This window comes from Macaca fascicularis, chromosome 5 (genome assembly GCF_037993035.2).
Source record: "Macaca fascicularis isolate 582-1 chromosome 5, T2T-MFA8v1.1".
Taxonomy (NCBI): domain Eukaryota; kingdom Metazoa; phylum Chordata; class Mammalia; order Primates; family Cercopithecidae; genus Macaca; species Macaca fascicularis.
In genome coordinates, this window is record NC_088379.1 from 173904170 (window position 1) to 173924292 (window position 20123).

Sequence of the window (20123 nt, forward strand, 5' to 3'; positions counted from 1 at the left end):
ACCTGGCTAATTTTTGTATTTTTAGTAGAGAGGGGGTTCAACTACGTCGGTCAGGCTGGTCTTGAACTCCTGACCTCAGGATCCGCCTGCTTCAGCCTCCCAAAGTGCTGGGAATACAGACGTGAGCCATCACACCCGGCCTGTCATCTTGACTTTTATTCACATATTTTGATCTTCATTTACTTGGAGTGAAGGCATATGAGTTATCAAAAATTAAAAATAATATTTTAAAATTTTAAACTGAGGTTCTTTTTCTTCAGAGTTATTTACTCTGCCCCCATTGGCTCAGTGGCATTCATTACTTAAGGAGAAAGTGAAAACAGTGAGAACAAAGCAGATGGATAATTCACAACATCCGAAGCCACAGTCGCTTGAAAGAGCTAGTCACGTGAGAGAGAGGTAGTTTTGTTCTGAATTTCAAAATGGCTTAGTTTTAACCCATTTATGGCTGAGGTGGCAATTTTTTAATTTGAAAAATCAGACCTTAGCAATGCCTTGAGCAGTAGGATATAAATAACTCCCACATGCTTAGCGTTCCAATAATGGAACTCTAGGCATAAATGAGCAAGATGATGTAAAAGCTTGGAGGACAGAGCATAGCATTTATAGGTGTTAGGGTAAAGCAAGTTTGTCCAATCTGCAGCCAGGATGGCTTTGAATGCAGCCCAACACAAATTCATAAACTTTCTTAAAACATTATGAGACTTTTTGATTTTTTTAAAAGCTAATTAGCTATCATTTAGTGTTAGAATATTTTATATGTGGCCCAAGATGATTCTTCTTGCAATGTGGCCCAGGAAAGCCAAGGTATTGGACGCCCTGCTCTCAGGATGCAGGTCATGGCACAAGGCCATTTCTCCACCACAAAAGAAAGTAATACAAATTGCTTTCCTGTCCGGGTATGGTGGCACACATCTGTATTCCCAGCTACTCAGGAGGCTGAGGCAGGAGGATTGCTTGAGCCCAGGAGATCGAGGCCAGCCTGAGCATAGCAAGACCCTATTCCTTAAACAAAAAAATTTTTTGGCCAGGCACGGTGGCTCACACCTGTAATCCCAGCACTTTGGGAGGCAGAGGTGGGCAGATCACGAGGTCAGGAGATCATCCTGCCTAACACAGTGAAACCCCGTCTCTACTAAAAATACAAAAAATTAGCCAGGCGTGGTGGCGGGCACCTGTAGTCCCAGCGACTCAGGAGGCTGAGGCAGGAGAATGGCGTGAACCTGGGAGGTGGAGGTTGCAGTGAGCCAAGTTTGCACCACTGCACTCCAACCTGGGCAACAGAATGAGACTCTGTCTCAAAAAAAAAAATTTTTTTTTAAGATAAGCATTAAAAACACAGCTTTCCTGGGACTGCAAAAGGTTATCGGCGGGGGGTGGGGGGTGGGGGGTGGGGGGCAATAAAAGCTTTCCTGGCTCAGCACCCAGGGAACTGGGGAGCAGATATGGGGGAGGAGAGGAGTTGTAAGAGACACAGATAGAGGTGTGCTTCTTCCCGAGGGGGCGGTGGCTCTGCCTCCTTAGCTGACATTTCACTGGCAGGGGACAGAGCGTACAGGGGTAAGGGCAGAAGGGACTTGGCCCTCGTTTGCTCTAAAACCCTTGCCTCCAGCACCACAAGAACATGAGAGGGGAGAGACGCAGAGTGGAAAGGCGGGCAGGGCAGACCTGGACTGAAAATGGGCCTCCAAGAACCGCCCCACCTGAGTCTCCCCCACTTCCTTCCTGTGTGGGGAAATCAGGGGAAGAGCCCATAGCACCTGGTGAGGGCGAGGAAGGTGGCAGAGAACGAAGCCTTGGCCAGAGCAGCACCGCCACTGCAGTGATGGGGCCTGGCCGGCAGGGAGCAGCCACCTCTCCTCTTGCTGCCTTAGAGCGGTTGACCAACTGGGTCAATGGTGAAGGCAACAGTGACCAAGACTGACACCTACCACCAAGGCAACAAGATGTCTCCAAGGTCAAGGTGGGCCAGAGAATAGGAAGCATGGGACAGACCTGGAGCTCATCCAGAGGGGGAGATGAGGGAGCGTGGCCCTGATGGAATTAAAATCCTGGATTGACTGAGGAATTATCCTTAAAAAGCTTTGAAACCAGAAGGGTGTCAATGATCCTAAAGTGCCAAGATTAAGAGTTGTCCACTACTTCGTAAGTAAATTGATTACAGTTATAGAGAAATAATGTTTCATTTTTGCACCTCTGAGATGTCACTGTAAACTTGAAACCCACTACACATTAGAAATCCCTGCCCTCAGGTTGGGTGCAGTGACTCACGCCTGTAATCCCAGCACTTTGGGAGGCCGAGGCAGGTGGATCACAAGGTCAAGAGATCAAGACCATCCTGGCCAACATGGTGAAACCCCATCTCTATTAAAAATACAAAAATTAGCTGGGCATGGTGGTGGGCGCGTGTAGTCCCAGCTACTCAGAAGGCTAAGGCAGGAAAAACTTGAACCCAGGAGGTGGAGGTTGCAGTGAGCCAAGATCGTGCCACTGCACTCCAGCCTGGGTGACGAAGTGAGACTCCGTCTCAAAAAAAAAAAAAAAGAAATCCCTACCTTCCTTTTATGTTCCCAAAATGTTCCCACCACAGAGGCAGCCTTGTACACTGACAGTTTGCCTACATTTGGTGGGGTGTGATTGCAAGACCAGGACTAGACAGCGATCAGCACTACTTTGAGCTTCCAGAAATCTAATCTGGGGAAGCGTTCAGGCAAGAGATACATCGATCTCATAGAGGACACAAAGACATGAACATTGATAGCCCTGTTGTCATCTTAAAAATCATACTTAGGCCATGTGTGGTGGCTCACACCTGTAATCCCAACACTTTGGGAGGCTGAGGCAGGTGGATCACCTGAGGTCAGGAGTTTGAGACTAGCCTGGCCAACGTGATGAAACCCTCTCTCTACCAAAAATACAAAAATTAGGCAAGCGTGGTGGCAGGTGCCTGTAGTCCCAGCTACTCAGGAGGCTGAGGCAGGAGAATCACTTGAATCCAGGAGGTGGAGGTTGCAGTGAGCTGAGATCATGCCACTGCACTCCAGCCTGGGAGAGAGAGCGATACTCCATCTCAAAAGGAAAATCATAATTACTTTCATGATGTATACTGTAAGGCAATATGATAAGTAGTAGGGTATCTGTTCTTTCCCTGATTTCTCTCCCCGCCGACTCTGACTGGTATCTTGGAAGCAGAAAATTCTAATGCAACATTTGCTACGAGTGTTCTCTTTAAATGTCATCCACAATGATTAGGAACACCTCACAGACACCAGCCCTGTTTAGCTGGCTACAGCGGACCAGGTGTTCAACCAGTTTGACTACTCCGCCTCCCTTTGTTAGGCCTCTGAATTATGTATCTCCTGGTATGCAGGTGAGAGACTCAGACTGTGGCTCTCCACGTGCCCTGGAGCTAAACGTCCCTGTTTGCTTTCTCTGGAATAATTTCACTTGTTCCCCTCTCCCCTGTCTACAGGGAAGCTGCGGTTCCAGCTATCCATGACTATAATGATTCACGAGGAATTGAAATAAAAACATTACAAACCCTGTAGGTAAAATGAGGACATTCTTTAAGTTCTATTATAAATTGAGTGTAGCCCAAGAATTCAATAGAGAATGAATAAGAGATTACCGGTTGTCTGGTTAGAGCTTAGTGGTTGCCCCCAGGGAATAGCTTGTTGGCTTGTGTGGGCAGCCAGCAGCCTCGGCTCTGTTTGGAGTCCTTCCTTCAGAGAGGAATTGACTTCCTAGCAATTTATTTCCCCGTGATTGTGGCCCACGCTCACAGAGGCCAAACCAAACAGGCCCAGGAAGATTCTGGCCGTGGCCAGTGGAGAGCCCGGCCTGGCAGCACCCCTCCTCCCAGGCTTTGCAGCTGCCTGTGTGCATCCCAAGCAATCTTTGTCAGCATCCTCATGGCCACAAAACTTCCTTTTTTAAAAAAAAACTAAAAATGTAGTTTAAATCTTCACATGCACATTAGAGCCACATTATATTACCTTTAAAAATGTTTTTAAATTTAAAAAAATTTCTGTAGTATAAAATTAAGTTGATCTTAAAGCTGCCTCCTTTATAGTTTACGTTCTGCCTAAAGCTCTGCATAGTGAACTGTCACCTGACTGAGTGCGTAAACAGACGGCTGCCTACCCTTGTGTCAATCACCGAGTTCCGGGCAAAGACAGGCAGTTCTTCAAACCATGAACAAATAAAGCAATCATCAAGCCGTAACCAACCTGGCTCTTTCTGTGCTTCACTTCTGCTTCCCGTACATCCCTTTCCTTTTTCGGTCCATAAATCTTCCTCCACCATGTGCCTAAGCTGGAGCTTCTGGTCCAGGGGCTGCCCTGTTCACAAATCGTTTTTTGCTCAATTAAACTCTGTTAAATTAAATGTCTCTATGGTTTTTAACATTAGAGACAGAGTCTCACTCTGTCACCCAGGCAGTGGTGCAGTCACGGTTCACTGCAGCCTCTATCTTCTGGGCTCAAAAGATCCTCCCACTTCACCTCCCGAGTAGCTGAGACCATTGGCAGATGCCACCACACCTGGCCTCTCTCTCCTTTGTAATGCTTTATGTTTTCATTTAAAAAAAAGACCCTTAAGGCTGAAAATTCATTCAACTAAACATAGCTTGAGGCCCCTTGACAGCACCCCTGGCTGCTGGCCATCCAGTCTCGAATCTGAACGTCTTCAGTGACAGGGAGGTAACTTGCTCCCTCCCAACACAGACTCATCCATTTTGGGGTTGCTCCAATGGAAACCCTTTCTTAAATTGAAGATTCCCTGTAATTTACATCGATTGTACCTAATTTCATGCCTTGATACCCCGTGGAATAAATTGCACCCATCTTCCATGTGAAAGCTCTGTAGCTAATCAGGGCCACTATCTCATCGCTTCCCCCGTGGCCCTTCTTCACCGCCAAGCTCCTGTGGTGGTATCATTCTTCCTCTACCCAGGGGCTGAGAGTGTTTACCACCCTGCTGCTCCCCTCTGAACAGCCTCCAACTTGTCGAGCCCTTTGAAAACTGCGGTGCACACAGCTTGGCACAGGGCTCAGCTGTGGTCTCTCCGGTGCAGAATGAGGCAGAAGAATTTGTTGTAAATACCGCACATCTATTAATGCAGCCGAGGATTTAATGAGCTTTCTTGGCAACCACATTAAATTATGGCTTTTTTTCTTACCAGCAACTACATATTTGAGTGGCTGGATTTTATAGATCAAGACCAGAGCCTTCCATTTACCATTATGGACTTTATCTTGTAATATGCGCTGATTCATTCAGACTTTTAGAGATCTTCTGGCGTTCTGATTTTGCCCTTGAATGTATTAGTATTCCACTCATGCTCTGTGTCACCTGCAAATACAAAAGTTTATTTTTGGTCTTTAGCCAGGCCACTGATTAAAAAAAACACACACAACAACAACAACAAACCTTCATGTGGCACGAAAATGCAGAGTCCTGTGGTATTCCAATAAAAACAGTCCTCTGGATGAAAAAGAATCAATTAATTAGCAAGCTTTGGCTATGATCCTTCAACCCGTTAAAAACCAACCAATTACCCTATCCCTCAACCCCTGTGAGGACAACATTAGCCTATCCCTCAACTCCTGTGAGGACAATTAGCCTATCCCTCAACCCCTGTGAGGACAACATTAGCCACTCTTTACGGCAGCTTATCATCTGACCCCCCTTTCTGTGTGGGAGAATTACCTACTTTGAGTCTGCCAGAAGGCAGAGACCACCTCCTCCTATGAGAAGTGAAACATGTCAGCACCTAGCTTTCCCAGCTCCCTCCATAGCTAAGGTGTGGGCATGTGATCTGGGCTCCACCAAACAGAGGCATCGGGCTGAACTTTGACTCAGGAGCTGGAGAGGCAAAAACGTTGGGACTCTAAGGACTCTGTTCTGGCAGAGGATGGGGACCGCTTTATACCCTTTTCAGGACACCAGGGTTAGTGTTAGGGTGTCAGCAGGGCAAACCATGGTGTTCGTGCCGATGTGGACAAGCTGTCGTGCCCTCCAAAGACCAGGGCTGTGATTGTGGATGCGGCTGTGCATCCAAAAATCCATAAATCACATATCAGATTTAGGATATCCGAGCCTGATTGTCTGGCCCTTCTGAAGAGCTGGTAAACTTCCCTATATCCTTGAATAAAATCCCTTTTCTGTTCAGACTCACTAGAATTTGTTTCTGTTCTTTGTGATCTAAAAACTGCGAGTGACACTCTGCCTCTCTACCTTATCCCCAGGGTCCCCAAGCAACTATGTCAGTTTCCTTTCTGACATGTAGCGGGACCATATCGATCTTGTATCTCTAAGTTTGCCAGTGGAGTAATCCTATCAGAAAAGGAGATGGATTCAGGCTAACACAATTTGCTTTTAGTGACATGGGGCTGACTCTTTATAATCACTGCCTCCTGGTTTCTAAGAGCTCGGTAACCACCTTCTAGCATTCTCTTCAAGACTCCCACCGAGAATCAATCTCAAGCTTACTGGTCTACAGGTCATAGAATCCACCTTCTTTTTTTTTTTTTTTGAAAATTAGAATTACATTTTCCCATCTCGCTGGCTCTGTTGTTTTTCATGATTCCTAGAGATCATCCAAAAGATTTCTCAATCACCTCCACAGTCTTTCCATGTTCTTTACTATGAAAATATTCTCATACAATCTCCTTATAGGTTTGATTTGTTCTTTTGACTTGAAAAATGTTCTTTTTTGAGAAGACAGAAGCAAAGCAAGAGTTAAGGAATTCCATTTTCTGTGTTCTGTTTGAATACTGCATCATCCAGCTGACACTGCAGACACTCCTCAGAACCTGTCCTAGCCCTGTAGACGAAGGCGAGGCATAGCCCATCTCTCTGCGGTTTCAAATATCTAAACCCAAACCCCATGCCCTCCAGTCTAAATACATTGTCTTAGTCCATTTGGGTTGCTATAACAAAATACCTCGGACTGGGTAATTTATAAAAAGCAGAATATGGCCGGCCGAGGTGGATCACCCCTATAATCCCAGCACTTTGGGAGCCTGAGGCAGACAGATCTCTTGAGATCAGGAGTTCAGACCAGCCTGGCCAACATGACGAAACCCCATCTCTACTAAAACTACAAAAATTAGCTGGGGGTGGTGGCGGGCGCCTGTAATCCCAGCTACTCTGGAGGCTGAAGCAGGAGAATAGTTTGAACCTGGGAGGGGGAGTTTGCAATCCCAGCTAATCTGGAGGCTGAAGCTGGAGAATAGTTTGAACCTGGCAGGTGGAGTTTGCAATCCCAGCTAATCTGGAGGCTGAAGCTGGAGAATAGTTTGAACCTGGGAGGTGGAGTTTGCAATCCCAGCTAATCTGGAGGCTGAAGCAGGATAATAGTTTGAACCTGGGAGGTGGAGTTTGCAATCCCAGCTAGTCTGGAGGCTGAAGCAGGAGAATAGTTTGAACCTGGGAGGTGGAGTTTGCAGTGAGCCGAGATTGCACGACTGCACTCCAGCCTGGATGACAGAGCAAGACTCCATCTCAAAGAAAAAACTAAGTGCAGAATTTTATTGCTCACAGTTCTGAAGGCCGAGAACTTCAACATCAAGGTGCCACCAGATTCGGTGCCTGGTGAGGGCCCTCTGCTTCATACAGGGCAGCTTCTTGCTGCATTCTTACATGGCTGAAGGAGAAAAGGGACCAGCAAACTCCCTCAGGCCTCTTTTATGACGGGATTATTCCCATTCACGAGGGTTCTGCCCTCAAGATCCAACGGCCCCACCTCTTAAAGGCAAAACACTGGGATTTGATTTCAACGTATGAGGGAGTCTCTGAGCCTACTCTGGCTCAGAAGGCTACCTGTAAAAAAGAAAACAAGAAAAGAAAAAGAAAAAAAAGAAGATTTCAACATGTGAATTTTGGAGGGATGCAAACATTCAGACCATAGTGCTGTCCTTGAATATAGTATGTACCTTGTGAATGAATGTTAGTGGCATAAAGCTAACAAAAGGCTATGACTTATCCCAGGCATACCTGCTTGGCTTTTGAACCTCATTTCTATCATTGTACACATACAGCCTACCATAAAAAATATTAATAATCACATAAAAGGTGGTTTATATTACCCAGGTCTTATTTCGTATCATTAAACATCACTATTAGTCTCATTTAATATAGCTAACTTATATTTGGCCAAAAAAAGCATTGCAGGCCAGATGTGGTGGCTCACACCTGTTATCCTAGAACTTTGGGAGGTCAAAACAGGAGGATTGCTTGAGTCCCAGGAGTTCAAGACCAGCCTAAGTCATATAGTGAGACCCTGTCTCCACAAAAAAATTAAAATTAAAAAAAAAAAGCATTACAGGCCGGGCGCAGTGATTCACACCTGTAATCCCAGCACTTTGGGAGGCTGAGGTGGGCGAATCACCTGAGGTCAGGAGTTCGAGACCAACCTGACCAACATGGAGAAACTCCATCTCTACTAAAAATACAAAATTAGCCAGGTGTGGTGTATACAGGTGGCACATGCCTGTAATCCCAGCTACTTGGGAGGTTGAGGCAGGAGAATCGCTTGAACCTGGAGGCGGAGGTTGCAGTGAGCCGAGATCGCGCCATTGCACTCCAGCCTGGGCAACAAGAGCGAAACTCCGTCTCAAAACAAACAAACAAAAAAGCATTGCAGTATTATTCCAAACCTATGCATTTTGATATAAATATTCCAAAGTGTGTGTGTGTGTGTGTGTGTGTATTTTAAAACCTATACAATTCCTGATAGGTAAGGGATAATGTTATTCACATAACTGAAACTTAGATTGAGGCCAAGATCAGAGAGAAAGAAGGACCAGCCAGGTCATGATCCATTGCTTTGGAGGGAAGAATCCTGCCTTCAAGAAGGGAGGCACCGCCAGAGGGAGCCTGCCAACCTCTCTGGTTGGGGTGAGGTGGGGTAAGGCTGAGAGGAGGCCATGGGCAGTTGGAACCATCCCAGCTTGCCCCACTGATGCCCTTTAGCTTACCGGATGCCGGATCCCATGCCGGGGAGACCTTGCCGACGCGCTCGGGCTTACCCCGAGCATAGACGGCCTGCTGAATGAGTCGGGTCCCTCTCAACCCGGGCTTCCAGGAGGGCAGCTGCACAGGTAGAGAAAGGCCAGCACCCTGGATAATGTCAGATGGGCTTGAGGCATGTGTGTGGTGGGTGCCTTTTAAAATAGCACCCTATCAGAAACGAACATTGTGTCGTCCTTCTTGGTAAGAGTGGAAGAGGGGACCCTCCCTCGGGAGAGTAGGAGTAGGTCAAGCATCCACATTGTCTGGAGAAAAGGGGCAAACTCACAGGACACTTTGGGCTTTCAGGTTTAAGAAGACATCTGCTCAGTTCCCAGGAGAGTAGATCCCTGGAAAGCGGGTGTGTGGGATGGTCTTGGCCCACAGGGTGGCGAGAATCAGAGAGGGAGACCATCCCGAGCCAGGCTCCCAGCGGCGCTGCTGCATCCCGCAGGTTCAGGCGATATCATTCCCTCAGAAGCCAGAAGGAACGGTGTTCTCTGTGGTGGTATAGACTTGGGTTCCATTTCCTGGGGTGGGTTGTGCCCCTGGGGTGAATGTACTTATGATGAAAGAGTTGGTCCTTAAGAGACAGAACACTCTGAGTTTGGGCCTAGTAGGGAGTGAGGTCCCAGAAGCCAAGGCTGGTTGTAGAACTGCCTGTTTTCAGAACTGCTGCAAAAGGGCTCGGTTCTAGCCTAAATGCTACAGCAGGCAAAGAAGATATAAACTTCAGAGGCGGGCCGGCATGGTGGCTCACGCCTGTAATCCCAGCATTTTGGGAGGCTGAGGCGGGAGGATCTCTTGAGCTCAGGAGTTTGAGACCAGCCTGGGTAACATAGTGGGACCCTGTCTCTATAAAACAAACAAATATAAAACCACCACCAACCACAACAACAAAATCCAGAGGCAGATGCAACCCCTACCTAGCCCCTTCTACTGAGATGACCCAAACTCTCCCAACTCCTTATCCACTTGTGCCCACCATGACTCACTGCCGCCTACACCCATGAGCTGACAAGGAATCGAAGGAGTTTGATTCAAAGTTCCTGGACCAATGTAGCTGACGTCTTCCTTGACTGAGAGGAAGGCAATGTGAAAGGTCTTCACCTAAATGTCCCTCGCCAGTTAGACTGGAAGAGATGGCAGCACAAATGCTGAGATCAACTTCTGTAGGGCACACTGCCTCTCCTCAATGCCCTTGGCCACTAGGTGAGTTCTGGGCTTTGTCCATCCAGGCTCAGGACATGACCTGATGACACCAGGGTCTATGCCTCAACTCCTCTCCACCCTCATTATACGTAGACATGGGACCAAGCCCATCTGGACCCAACCAAACAATGGGGAAACTCATGGACAAGTGAGAAGGAGGGCGCTGGGGCATTCAGCGAGACTGACATCTAAATTTTCTGCACTTACAGGGAGGAAGTTCTTGAACACTTGCTCCCAGGGGGTAAAATGAATCAAATTATTCCTACAAGAAAACGTTAGGTCCAAAGAATATGGCTGCCTTTGGTCTTAACAACTTTCCACCTGCACTTATCGTTATGTGTAAGGTGTGACTCACGCCTGTAATCCCAGCACTTTGGGAGGCCGAGACAGGCGGATCACGAGGTCAGGAGATCGAAATCATCCTGGCTAACATGGTGAAACCCCGTCTCTACTAAAAATACACAAAATTAGCCAGTCATGGTGGTGGGTGCCTGTAGTCCCAGCTACTCTGAAGGCTGAGGCAGAAGAATGGCGGGAACCCGGGAGGCGGAGCTTGCAGTGAGCTGAGATCGCGCCACTGCACTCCAGCCTGGGCGACAGAGCGAGACTCCATCTCCAAAAAAAAAAAAAAAGAAAAAGAAAAAGGAAACTATAATAAATCTAAATGTGGCTGGGCACAGTGGCTCACGCCTGTAACCCCAGCACTTTGGGAGGCCGAGGAGTGTGGATCACCTGCAGTCAGGAGTTCAAGACCAGCCTGACCAATATGGTGAAACTGCATCTCTACTAACAATACAAAAATGAGCCATATGTGGTGGCGGGCACCTTTAATCCCAGCTACTCGGGAGGCTGAGGCAGGAGAATTGCTTGAACTGCGGAGGGAGAGACTGCAGTGAACCGAGATCACGCCACTGCGCTCCAGTCTGCGTGTCAGAGAAAGACTCCGTCTCAAAAAAAGAATCCACATCATTCTAAAAGGACACCTTTTTTTTTTTTTTTGAGACGGGGTCTTGCTCTGTCCCCCAGGCTGGAGTGTAATGGCTCAATCTCAGCTCATTGAAACATTGGCCACCCGGGTTCAAGCAATTCTCCTGCCTCAGCCTCCCGAGTAGCTACAGTCATGCACCACCATGCCTGGCTAATTTTTGTATTTTTAGTAAAGATGGGGTTTCACCATGTTGGCAAGGCTAATCTCAAACTCCTGACCTCGTGATCCGCCCGCCTTGGTCTCCCAAAGTGTTGGGATTATAGACGTGAGTCACTGTGCCCGGCCTTTTTTTTTTTTGAGATGGAATTTTGCTCTTGTTCCCCAGGGTGGAGTGCAATGGGGTGATCTTGGCTCACAGCAACCTCAGCCGCCCGAGTTCAAGCGATTCTCCCGTCTCAGCCTCCCAAGTATTTGGGATTACAGGCGTGCACCACCACGCCTGGCTAATTTTGTATTTTTAGTAGAATACAAAAATACTCCATGTTGGTCGGGCTGGTCTCGATCCCTTGAGCTCATGATCCTCCCACCTTGGCCTCCCAGAGTGCTGGGATTACAGGCATGAGTCACCGCGTCCGGCCAAGGACACAACTTAATTCCCCATGATCAGATACACACAGACCCCCTTCTTTAAGAATAAGCAAGATCACAACAGACAAAAATTAGCCAGGATGGTGGCTCATGCCTGTAATCCCAGCACTTAGGGAGGCAGAGGCAGGAGGATAGCTTGAGCCCAGGAATTCAAGACCAGCCTGGGCAACATAGCAAGACCTCATTCTCCACAAAAGGGGGGAAAAAGTCACCAGACACAGGAAAAGATTAAACGGTGCAAAGCTGACCGATCTGAAACACCAGACTAATTGGCCCCTTTCAAAGACCACTGCAAGAAACTGGAGAAATGCTTAGAAAACGTTCACTTTGTATTCTCGGTGAATAATTACAGAAGAGAGAAAGGGAGACACTGCAGGTGGGCCTCCCTCTGTGGCTTCCTCATGGATGCCTGAGTCACCCACAAGCAGAGGAGCAGGGCTGGGCCCAGGCGTCTGAGCTGGCCGCAAGACCGCATGGGAGAATCCCACTCTCCACGCTGCCTGGCACAGCATAGGTGGGGACCCTGTGGCATCTCTGATCATCTCTTTCTTTTTCATGGTTGTGTGTGATAACTGATCAACCCAGAACAGAAGGAACGGGTGGGAAATGTACAAGCATGGGTCACAGGGCTGGGGGGAGGACCTTGAGTCACATCAGATAATGCGCCCATCCCAGGTCTCCCAGCCCACGACGAAGTCAGCGCTGTGAGGACAGCTTTAGTCTCCCAGCGTTTACACACAGGAACATGCTTTGCAATTTGAGACACACAAATCTGTGGTCTGGACTTGCTATCTCTGAGGATCAGCAAAGAATTGTCTGGCTCCCGGGATGTTTTTGTACTGCAAAGCGGAAACACAAACAGTGCTGGGTACTTTCCTCCATTTTGTCCTGTCAGGAAGGAAACATTTTTAACAGTCACCCCATGTTCTTGATCTTGAGAAATCCCCGGCAGAGTTAACAGACATCACAAGAACTGCAGAATCAACAACAATGTGTGTTTCTTTCCTCGCTGTGGCCATGTGCCCGGAGAGAGAGATGTAATATAAGCAGCAGAGAAAATTAGAGATGGAAAAAATTGCAGAGAGGGAATGACTGGCCAAGATGTGAATCCAAATAGCAAATGGAGATGCTTGTAAGCATTCACAGCAGCAAGCACTTGCCGAAACCGCTCCTCATCCCAGGGATGTAAGTTCTCCGCACACAATTACATGAACAGCCCAGTAGGTGAGGGTGATACGGGACTATTCTTAGAAATGATCTGCTCTTATTTTGCATGAGAAAAATCAATGTAAGGAAAACATTGTCATATTTATCCATCAAATGTCATGCAGTGTTCAATGAGATTTTTATACGATTTTAAAGACATCCTTTTTATATGTCAATCCCCATATGATCTGCCAGCAGGATTTACACATCATTGCACACATTATAGTGAGAACACAGAAATTTTATTTTAACTCTGATTGGGTCTACAAGATCTTTGCATTCTTTTCCTGAAGAAAAATAGCTTTTTTTTTTTTTTTTTTTTCTTCTTCTTAACAGAAGTGGGGAAAGGGCCAGGATGGCTGCCAACAACTTCTTGGTTTGGTTCCAAAGCATTTTGAGCAGAGTCTCTCAGAATGTCAAATGTAACATCCCATTCAGGGATTCAGTGGGGTTGTTGGTGATGTGAGAAGAGATTGGGAAATAGAAAGGTTTTTCTCGGTTCTTCTCTCTGCTACAGTAGAGGCTGCTGACTTCTACTTTTGGAAACTCCTGTCTTAGCTTCAGGACTTATTCTGATCCTCTCTTCCTACTCTGTTACCAAAGAAAAAAAAAAAGAAAAAAGAAAAAGCTTCTAGGACAGTCCTCTTCATGATGCAGTTAACTCTGAGTGTTTCCAAACCGCGGCCGTCGGTCATTGGCTTGTCCACCTACACATAACCATTTTCCTTAAGGTCAGGAGTTCGAGATCACCCAACTGGTATTTTTCTGTCACCCTACTTTAATTTAAGATTCATATTTTCAGCTGCCTATAAGACATTTACATTTTAAACTCCGGCCATCATTTCAAACTCAACATTTCCACAATAAAACATACTATCTTGACCTGAAAATATACTTCCCATACAACTTCTGGATCCCTCCCCACCACCTTTTTTTTTTGTGTGTGTGTGAGACAGAGTCTTGCTCTGTTGCCCAGGCTGGAGTGCAGTGGCATGATCTTGGCTCACTGTGACCTAGACCTGTTGGGCTCAAGTGATCCTCCACCTCATCTATCCCAGTAGCTGGGACTGCTGGCACATGCCACCATGCCCAGCTTTTTTTTTTTTTTAGAGATGAGGGTCTCCCTATGTTGCCCAGACTATTCTAGAATTCCTGGACTCAAATGATATTCCCGTCTTGGTCTCCCAAAGTGCTGGATTACAGGTGTGAGCCACTATGTCCAGTGCATCCCTTTCTTTGTTTGTTTGTTTTTTTTTTTGAGACAGAGTCTCGCCCTGTTGCCCAGGCTGGAGTGCAATGGCATGATCTCGGCTCACGGCAACCTCTGCCTCCCATGTTCAAGCGATTCTCCTGCCTCAGCCTCCCGAGTAGCCGGGATTACAGGTACGCGCCTCCACACCCAGCTAATTTTTGTATTTTTAGTAGAGATGGAGTTTCACCATGTCGGCGAGGCTGGTCTCGAACTCCTGAACTCGTGATCCACCCGCTTCAGCCTCCCAAAGTGCTGGGATTACAGGCCTGAGCCACGGTGCCCAGCCCCTGCATCCCTTTCAAAGGCTCCACCATTGCCACAGTCATCTTGCTATAAATCTTAGGTGTAACTTTTTTTTTCTCCTCCATTTGCTATATTCATTTGGCCATCAATTCCTATTCGCTCTTTTTTCTAAAATGTTAGTATCTCTTCTAGCTTTACTTTCCTCTCCACTCGTCTGCCACCTGCTGTGGTCTAACTCTTTGTGATTGCTTCATGATCTCATCATGATTTCCCTGGCCACTGCTCTCCCCGGCTTCTCTCTATAACTCCAGTCTCATGTACCAGTGCCCGTCTAATCTTTCTGCCGTGTCACTTCCATATGCAGAACCCATTAGCACCGTCAAGGTAAAACTTCCACTTGGCTTTTTTTTTTTTTTTTTTTTGAGACAGAGTCTTGGTCTGTCGCCCAAGCTGGAGTGCAGTGGCGCCATCTTGGCTCACTGCAAACTCTACCTGTCGGGTTCAAGCGATTTTCCTGTCTCAGCCTCCCAAGTAGCTGGGATTACAGGCGCCCGCCATCACGCCTGGCTAGTTTTTGTATTTTTTTAGTAGAGACGGGGTTTCACCATGTTGGTCAGGCTGGTCTCGAACTCCTGACCTCGGGTGATCCACCTATCTCAGCCTCCCAAAGTGCTGGGATTACAGGCTTGAGCCACCGCGCCCGGCCTCTGCTTGGCTTTTATATGGAGTTGCCAGCCTCTGGCCCTCAGCCAACTACAAAATATACACATTTTCTGCCTTAGTCATGGGTTTTCCATCTCCTCACATAGGTGCCTGCCTGATGTCTGCTGCTGAGCCCCTGTGCTTGTGGTCCTGTCCCCAGTATGTCCTTTGCTTTCTAATACCTGTCCAAAATTTATCCGTGCTTCATTGCCCAGGTCTCATCACTTTTCCATCAAAAGCCTACTCATGCCCTCCTTGACCTCCCTCTTTCCTGAGCTCATATTGTATTTGTAGTCTCCACCTCAGTTATTGGGTTGATACATTGTCTTCCAATATTTCTTATGATTTCGAGTATGTATTTTCTTCTGAATCAGTCTGTAATCTCCTTGAGGGCAGAGATGATGTTTTTCATTTCTTTCTTCTTCTTATCCCACCTTCTTGCTATCCTACTCGTTTTCCTTATCCCACATTTTACCTATGTTTATTTTTCCCATTTTTACTGTATATGTTCTTGTAAGCCATCCTCAAACATATGCAAAACAAAAAGTATTATTTTTTTTTTTCTCACTCTGTCCCTAGGCTGGAGTGCAGTGGTGTGATCTCAGCTCACTGCAACCTCCGCCTCCCGGGTTCAAGCAATTCTCCTGCCTCAGCCTCCTGAGTAGCTGGGATTACAGGTGTGTGCCACAACGCTTGACTAATTTTAGTATTTTTAGTAGAGATGGGGTTTTGCCATGTTGGCCAGGCTGGTCTCAAACTCCTGACCTCAAGTGGCCCACTTCTGACCTCAAGGCTCCCAAAGTGCTAGGATTACAGGGGTGAGCCACCACACCACAATACCTTTTATTGTATTAGCCAAACACAAAATGGATTGTGAGAACTCACTCAATAAATCTGTAATTGGTTTTTAAATATACTAGGATATAACACATGTGTATTAATTTAAGCAAATAAAAAGTATATTTCAGCCCTTTAAGAATCTGAATCTAGCCAGGTGCAGTGGCTCATGCCTGTAATTCCAGCACTTTGGGAGGTCGAGGCGGGTGGATCATTTGAGGTCAGGAGTTCAAAACCAGCCTGGCCAATATGGTGAAACCCCATCTCTACTAAAAATACAAAAATTATCCAGGCATGGTGGTACATACCTGTAATCCCAGCTACTTGGGAGGCTGACGCAGGAGAATCGCTTGAACCTGGGAGGCAGAGTTTGCAGTGAGTTGAGATCGTGCCACTGCACTCCAGCCTGGGCAACAAGAGCAAGACTCTGTCTCAAAAAGAAAAAAAAACAAAACAAAAACTGAATCTAAATGGAATAATTTGTCTTTTCCCCCGCACTGATTCAGCCGTGATGTCCTCTTTCATTATCCCAGGATCCTGATCATGATGACTTGGTACAACTAAAACTAAAGAGATAGAAAAGGCCAAAACAAACTACAAAAACAAAAAACAATGGCCGGGAGCAGTGGCTCAAGTCTGTAATCCCAGCACTTTGGGAGGCCGAGGTGGAAGGATTGCTTGATCCCAGGGCAACATGGCAAAACCCAGTCTCTACAAAAAATTTTTTAAAAAATTAGCAGGGCATGATGGTGTGTGCTTGTCATCTCTGCTACTCAGGAGGCTGAGGTGGGAGGATTGTTGAGTCCAGGAGGTCAAGGCTGCAGTGAGTTGCCTGGGCAACAGAGTGAGACTCTTCCTTTAAAAAAATAAATAAATAAAAATAAAAAGGCTTTTCAGATGGGAATTTATGGGGAGTAGTTGAGAATACCATTTCTGGATGAGGACCCTTGGAATGTTCTACCAGACACCCAGCTCCATTACCAACGTCACCACTGAAGAGAGTGTTGGGGTCTGGGGAGCAGAAGAGAGGAGGGTGGGGCCAGCAGAGATGCAGACATAGGGAGACAGACAGGGAGACGGTGAGATAAGGGAGACATGAAGAAAAAATTCAAAACATAGGACTTTTTTTTTTTTTTTAAAGAAAAGGCAAAAATGCATTCTCTAGCATAAGGAATAGTTTAGGATCTAAGGGTAACATTCTGATTTTGAATATTTTGAGGCCATTTCTTTAGGCCTCAGCCACTGGGTAGATTTAGATGGTGGGAGAGATTATTGCAGCTTTCTCATGGGAAGCACTTCCTTTGCCATACCCTCTTCTTGAAAGCTTCACCCACTTTGGTTTTATTATAGGGAATGACTGATAATATGCCAGTCCCACACATCTGTCTCAGTGGGTAAATAAATCACAGGAAAGAAGCATTTTGGTTTAAAGAGTAGAAATTCCAGCCCAACTTTGATTTCTGCAACCGTCAGCACACCATAGGAATCCCACAATTGCTACCCCAGGAGAATGGGCAGTGCCGGCTATATATGGAGCCTGCCTTATTGCCATGGTGGCCTGTGCGACAGAGGGAGGCAGGCAGCTCACACCTCCTTGGCCTCGCAGGAGCTCAGCTCTGCCTTTCCAGGCACGAATGAAGGAAGGATCCTTCACTCCTCCTTACCTGGGACCTGTGTCCTTGGAGGTTGCTATTTTTCACAGGCTTGGCTGCTTGAGCACCCTGGGGGCCCACATAATACATGAACCACTTTTCAGCACCATGCCTCTTATTCTCTGTGTCCATCTTTATTTACTGTACAGAGATAAGTTTCAACAAACAAGGTGGTCTCATTTGATACGGAGTAGCTTAAAGCCAGCCGTTGCTTTGCACAGAAGATCCACAGTGCTTTGCAGAGAAGATCCACAGATTCGGTGGTGCTGTTATCTTTTAATGTTTATCTGAAACAAAAAAGGATTTTACTCATGGGATCCTCACCCACATCCCCCAGCTCTCAGTCAGAATCCGTTTTTAACAGGAGCTCTTACTAAGCCTTGGTAAGAGAGGGGAAAAAGAAAGAGGAGTTACAAATTACGACTCCAGGGGCTGGCTGAATTAGCTTATGTTAGAGAGTGAGCTGGCGGCGAGGTATCAGTCTTTACTGTGTTTCTGCCTCTAGGGAGTTTGTTGAATGTGCCTTTGCGATATAATTTATAAGGAAATTGGTTTTACTCAAAAGGACGTTTTCGCTTTATGTCTTGTAGCACCCTTGAGTGCTTAGAAAAAAGGAGAAGGTAATTCCATTAAGCTTTCAATTTTCGCTGGCAAAAGAAATGAACTAGATGTGATTGGAAAGATAAGGCAGTGGCCTTCACTTGAATGACCTTGCTGCAGGGGTTGGGGAATAAGAAACATGGCCTTTGTTCCAGAGATGTCATTTCATATTTAATTAGAGGGCCAGAGTGCCATTTTTTTTTTCTTTATAAACCCCAATCTCACTCTGCTGAGAAAATGTCCATTAAGTTGACAGTAGGCAGATCATTGGATCATCATCCTAACAAGTTTGGGAGTCATGTGCTCATGCTGGTGACCCTTCATGAACGAAAGAACATGGGCAGGCCGGGGGTGGTGGCTCAAGCCTGTAATCTCAGCCCTTGGGAAACCAAGGTGGGCGGATCATCTGAGGTCTGGAGTTCAAGACCCCCCAGCTTGGGCAACATGACAAAACCCCATTTCTACTAAAAATACAAAAAAATTCGCCGGGCGTGATGGCAGACGCCAGTAGTCCCAGCTACTCGGGAGGCTGAGGCAGGAGAATCGCTTGAACCTGGGAGGTGGAGGTTGCAGTGAGCCGAGATTGTGCAGTGGCACTCCAGCCTGGGCGACAGAGCGAGATTCCATCTCAAAAAAAAAAAAAAAAAAAAAAGGAAAGCAGAAAAAGAAAAGTGCACGGTCAGTGTTAAAATCGAGACATGCGTGGAAGAGACAGGCCTGAGGTTTGGGGAAGTGCAGGTCCACCTTGCATGGAAGTCAGCAGTCCATTCAACCAAACCAAAACTTTCAGTAGAATTCCCCAATTCGCTTACTGAATCCACTCTCTTCATCTATTTTTTGAAGGACATGGAGCAAAAGAAACTTCAAAATTAAATAAATTGGCTGGGTACAATGCTCACATCTGTAATCCCAGCACTTTGGGAGGCCGAGGCAGGAGGATTGCTTGAGCCCAGGAGTTTGAGACCAGCCTTGGCAATATGGCGAGACCCAGTCTCTACAAGAAGTTAGCTGGGGCATAGTGACAGATGCCTGTAGTTCTAGCTACTCAGGTAGCTGAGGCAGGAAGATCACTTGAGCCTAGGAGTTTGAGGCTGCAGTGAGCCGTGATGGTGCCACTGCACGCTAGCCTAGGCAACACAGAGAAATCCTGTATCAAAAACAAGTAGGCCAGGCATGGTGGCTCACACCTGTAATCCCAGCACTTTGGGAGGCCGAGGCGGGCGGATCACGAGGTCAGGAGATGGAGACCATCCTGGTCAACATGGTGAAACCCCCTCTCTACTAAAAATACAAAAAATTAGCTGGGCGTGGTGGTGGGCCCCTGTAGTCCCAGCTACTCAGGAGGCTGAGGCAGGAGAATGGCGGGAACCCAGGAGAGTTTGCAGTGAGATCGCGCCACTGCACTCCAGCTTGGGCGACAGAGCGAGACTCCGTCTCAAAGAAAAAATTTAAAAAAGTAAATAAGGAAAGAATCTGTGTTGCTCGCAGTTAAGATGTTTTCATGTATCTGGTAGGGTTTCTAACACAATCAAGTTCTAAGTTGGTGCCTCCAAACGAGAAGCTGGATACAGGACTGCAATGCTCTGTTTTTGTTTTTGTTTTTCTTTTTGTGGGTGATCACTTAAAAATAATAGTTTTAGGAAGGCGTGGTGGCTCATGCCTGTAATTCCAGCACTTTGGGAAGCCAAGGCAGGAGGATTACTTGAGGCCAGGAGTTCAAGACTGGCATTGGTAACATAGCGAGACCCTGTCTCTATACACACACACAAAATATTTTATTCTTTAAAATGGAACTGTCCAATATGGTAGCCATTAGACACTGTGGCTACTT

The 20123-nt window shown here is 46.7% G+C and overlaps 1 long non-coding RNA gene across 8 annotated transcripts in view; it reads right to left on the minus strand.

Annotated features, from left to right (window-relative positions):
* The window catches only part of LOC135971038 (uncharacterized), a 54375-nt gene extending 46711 nt beyond the window's left edge, over nucleotides 1–7664 (minus strand). For 2 of the 8 annotated variants that reach the window (XR_012435207.1, XR_012435208.1), the window contains exons 1-4: nucleotides 7544–7664; nucleotides 5431–5484; nucleotides 5240–5352; nucleotides 4230–4340 (exon numbers count right to left, since the gene is read on the minus strand). This is a non-coding gene — a long non-coding RNA (uncharacterized lncRNA). Of the gene's footprint in view, nucleotides 1–4229; nucleotides 4341–5116; nucleotides 5353–5430; nucleotides 5485–7543 lie in introns of those variants that run through there. The other 6 variants (XR_012435204.1, XR_012435205.1, XR_012435209.1 and 3 more) reach the window with 5 other exon arrangements.
* Between the last annotated feature and the right edge of the window lie 12459 nt (nucleotides 7665–20123).